The following is a 4,933-nucleotide window of genomic DNA, read 5'->3' on the forward strand; positions in this document are numbered from 1 at the left end:
AGGGGGCGGGGCCAGGGGTGCGCCCGCGTGCGTGCCGTGTACGTGCAGGCGTTCGTGCGTGCGGCAAGGCTGACGCAGCTCGACCTCCGCGCCTAGAGCTTCCTTCTTGGTGGCTGCCAACGTCGCCGCGGGGCATGCTGGGAAGTGGAGTCCTGAGCTTAGTAGTCGGCCTCACCCCCTGTGGGGAACGCGCGCGGACCGAGCCACGTGCGTGCGCGTATGTGCGTGCTTGCGCTACTGCGCTCCGAGATAGCGGCACGGGGCGCAGGCGCGTCTGCGGCTTCCTTGTTCAGTTTCCTTTGGGAAGCGGCGGAGGCGCTTTGGGTCAGCTGTGGGTACAGGCCACGCCCGCCCCCCACCGGGCCACCCGTCGGCTTCATGTCCCACTCCTGCGCCTTGGCTGCGCCTACTGCCCTGCTGTCCCCATCTCACAGAAGAAGATACCAAGGGTCAGAAAAGCCCAATCACCTGCCCAAAGTCACTCGGGAAGAACTGCAATTAAATCCAACAATTGGCTAGAAATTCATGATTATGAAAACACTAGAGGCCCGGTGCACCGGTGGGGTCCCTCGGCCTGGCCTGTGCCTCTCCCAATCCGGGACCCCTCGGGGTATGTCGGGGGATGTCGGAGAGCTGGTTTCGGCCCCATCCCTGCAGGCCAGGCTGAGGGACCCCACTGGTGCATGAATCCGTGCACCAGGCATCTAGTACACCTATAAGATCTTTGGTTAATCTCTTCCGGTCCTCCCCTCCCCACCTTCCCCCTGAGATTCATCAGTCTGTTCCATGTTTCCATGCCTGTGCATTGAGCGTCTGACCCCTGGTAGTCAGTGTGCTCCCACAGGGGGAGCGCTCTTAGCCAGAAGCCGGGCTCACGGCTGGCTAGCCCAGTGGTGGTGTCCGGACCAGCTACCCCCCAACCCCCCAAGGCTCCTGGACTGCGAGAGGGTGCAGGCGGGGCTAAGGGACACCCCCAGTGCATGATTTTCATGCACTCAGGCCTCTAGTATATAGATAATGAGCCTCTACCACATGACTAGTATTGTTTCTGCCCTCAATTGTCCACACAAGATCATCCCCTATGATCTTGTCCACCACCCCCCCCACACACACACACACCAGTCACAGGGCTAGCAGCCCATTAAGCATATAGAACGCTTTAAAATTCTCTTGTGGATATCTGCCTGAGACTGGATAGGCTTCAGACTAGAAACTAGAGGCAGGAAAGTTAAAATAAGGAGCCAAAACCTCAAGCTCTACCCCTCCCCCTTCTCTATCTTGTCTGCAACATCACAGATATGACCTTCACTGAACACCTGTTCCCCACTTCCCTCTTCTCAATTTCCTGTAATTGAGAGGACCAAAAAATATCGCTATCTGGAAAGGGGGAACATGAACGAGTGGGACAACCAGTGTATATAATCAGCCCACCAGCATCAAAAGCAGAGGACCACCCTATACCCCAGCCGTGGGCAAACTACGGCCCGCGGGCCGGATCTGGCCCATTTGAAATGAATAAAACTAAAAAAAAAAAAAGACCGTACCCTTTTATGTAATGATGTTTACTTTGAATTTATATTAGTTCACACAAACACTCCATCCATGCTTTTGTTCCGGCCCTCCGGTCCAGTTTAAGAACCCATTGTGGCCCTCGAGTCAAAAAGTTTGCCCACCCCTGCTATACCCTTTGACCCAGTTTAATAAAAACCTTTCACTCAGCCCTAGCTGGTTTGGCTCAGTGGATAGAGCTCAGCCTGTGGACTGAAGAGTCCTGGGTTCAATTCCCGGTCAAGGCACATGCCTGGGTTGCAGACTCCATCCCCAGTAGGGGGCGTGCAGGAGGCAGCTGGTCGATGTTTCTCTCTCATCGATGTTTCTAACTCTCTATCCCTCTCCCTTCCTCTCTAAAAAATCAATAAAATGTATTTAAAAACAAAACAAAACAAAAAAACAACAACCTTTTCCCCAGACTCCATCGATGTGTCTCATTCTCCAAGGTCACCCACTCTCACTTTTGAGTGCATACTATCACTTTAGTAAACTCACTGTGCTTTGCTAAATCTTTCTGTTATGCTCTTGAAGTCCTTTTTTAAAAATATATATTTTGTTGATTTTTTACAGAGAGGAAGGGAGAGGGATAGAGAGAGTCAGAAACATTGATGAGAGAGAAACATCGATCAGCTGCCTCCTGCATACTCCCCACTGGGGATGTGCCCGCAACCAAGGTACTTGCCCTTGACCGGAATCGAACCTGGGACCCTTGAGTCCGCAGGCCGACGCTGTATCCACTGAGCCAAACCGGTCAGGGCTTGAAGTCCTTCTTGTTCCATGCCAAAGACCTGGATCCGTTTGAGGCCTCCCTTGACACCATTACAAGGGAAGCAAATACAGTGTCCTACTCAGACTGAGGTGCATGCTCCAGCTGCCAGGTGGCACTCTAGTCCAGGAGCATTACTAGGGAGTCCAGGGGGCTGGGAGGAGCCTTTATAACCCTGGTTGTCTCACCACAGGAACTCTCTCCTGTCCTATGGCCCAGGCTCTGCCTTCAAACCTTCTGGCCACATTCCCACCTTTGTGTCCAGTCCCTCCCCAATCTGCCCCTCTGCTCTCACTACCCTGGGCTGCAGCCCACTTTCCCCAAACCTGCCCCACCCCATCCCCACCATCTTAGGAAGCTCCCTCCCTTTTTGTTGTTACCTGTCTTGGATCCAGTCACTTCCCAAGGCCCCCACTGCTACCACCCTGGCCAGGCCTCCACCATCTCCCACCTAGACAGATGTCAATTTGGAAAAAATACAGAAGTCATTCTCCCTTGACTTCCCCAGGCCCTGGAATAAAGCCCAGAGTCCACTGTGGCCCATGAAGCCCTGCCTGCCCACCTGCCTGCAGCTCTCCAGACTCTCCCAACTTGTTCCACTGTCCAGCCTTTCCATGGGCTGTGCCTCAGGCCCTGCACAGATGTCTTTTCCACAGATGCATGGCACCTGCTCACAGAAGCCTGTCCTCACTATCCCTGCCAAAGTAGCACCCCCTTTTTAAGTTATGTGTTTTTATTGATTTCAGAGAGAGAGGAAGGGAAGGAGGTGGAGAGATGGAAACTTCAGTGAGAGAGAAACATCCATCAGCTGCCTCCTACTGCCCTACTGGGGATTCAGCCTGTAACCCTGGCATGTGCCCTAACCAGGAATCCAACCTATGACCTCTTGGTTTATGTGTTGATGCTCAACCACTGAGCAACACCGGCTGTACCCCATTCTCTTCTTGACGCTTGTTCTTTGCCTTCCCAGGACTTAGCACAGTTCATAATAACACCCCCTCTGGGACCCCCACCATCCCTCCTGGACCTGCGCAGTCCCCTCTGCCCTGGTCTACTCACACCTCCCGTGGTCTGTTCTTTCCGCAGCCACTAGAGGGCTGCCTGTGAACACCTGAGTCAGGTTTGGTTCTGTACCCTACAGACTGTCCTCCCAGTTGCCACCGTAAAGCTCCAGAGATCACCTGTCCACACGTCCCTGCTCTGCCAACCGCCCACCATGGCTCCTATGTCCCTCAGGATAAAAACCCAAGTTCTTACGTGCCCACGGGACCCTGCACGACCTGCTCCTTCCCTTGGCGTTGGTTGTTCTTTCCGTCTGGATGCTCTTCCCACTTGAGTCACCACTCCCATCTCTATTCAAGTGCCCTTCCCAGCAGCCCCACGCCCCCCACCTCCCTGCTGTCTCCTCCTCAGAGCTCACCGCTAGTGCATACGTTGTCTTCTGGGTGACTGTTGGCCCTTCCCCTCAATGTCAGTTTCCCACGCCCAGGATTTTAGTTTGTTTGTTTGTTTTTAATCCTCACCCGAAGATATTTTTCCATTGATTTTTAGGAAGAGTGGAAGAGAGAGGGAAAGACAGAGAGAAACATCGATGTGAGAGAAACACATTGGTTGCCTCCTGCATGAACTCCCACCAGGGCCCCAGCCTGGGAGGAACTTGCAACCGAGGTACTCGCCCCTGATTTGAATCAAACCCAGGACCCTTCAGTCCACAGGCCCACACTCTATCCACTGAGCCAAACTGGCTAAGGCCCACGCTCAGGGGTTTTGACTGTTTTGTTCATTGCACAGGTGCTTAATATATGTTTGTTAAATGATTTTTGGAATGTTTATGGGTGTTGCAGCCTCATCAGGCCCTTTCATGCCCAGCGCCCAGCTCAGAGCCTGGCAAAAGCAGGCGCACAGCCAACCTTTGCTGAATGACTATTGAACGGAGCGCACAGCCCTCGCTTGGGCGAACTGGAGGAGGTGCCTGGGCTTCGGCAGGCCACTGTCCAAGCGGGCAGCTGACTACCGCCGCAGGGCAACGCCTCTCTCCTTCCCTCCGTTCCAGGCGGGGCCCCTCCTCCCTGAGTTCCCACTTCCCCACACCGCACCCCTTCCCAGCTCCCATGGGAGCCCCTCCCCGCTCTTCCTTCGCCACCACGGAGCCCTTCTTCACCTTTCTTTCTTTTCTTTTTAAATATATTTTATTGATTTTTTACAGAGAGGAAGGGAGAAGGAGAGGGATAGAGAGTTAGAAACATCGATGAGAGAGAAACATCGATTCAGCTGCCTCCTGCACACTCCCTACTGGGGATGTGCCCGCAACCAAAGTACATGCTCTTGACCGGAATCGAACCTGGGACCCTTCAGTCCGCAGGCCGACGCTCTGTCCACTGAGCCAAACCGGTCAGGGCTTCTTCACCTTTCTAGGGTTCCCCAATCCTGACCCTCTTCTCTGCTCACACGCCCTCCATCTCCCTCGGGATCTCCTTGAGCCGCCCCTCCCGGGTCATCAGTCCGGCGGCGGGACTCCTTTTCCTCGCCCCTGCAGGTCCCCAAGACCCCTTCATTCGACCCTTTCTAGGAGGAGCCCTGGCTCTAGCCTGCTGAGTGACCCTCCCCGTCCCCTCC

This window comes from Myotis brandtii, unplaced genomic scaffold (genome assembly GCF_000412655.1).
Source record: "Myotis brandtii unplaced genomic scaffold, ASM41265v1 scaffold236, whole genome shotgun sequence".
Lineage (NCBI taxonomy): Eukaryota > Metazoa > Chordata > Mammalia > Chiroptera > Vespertilionidae > Myotis > Myotis brandtii.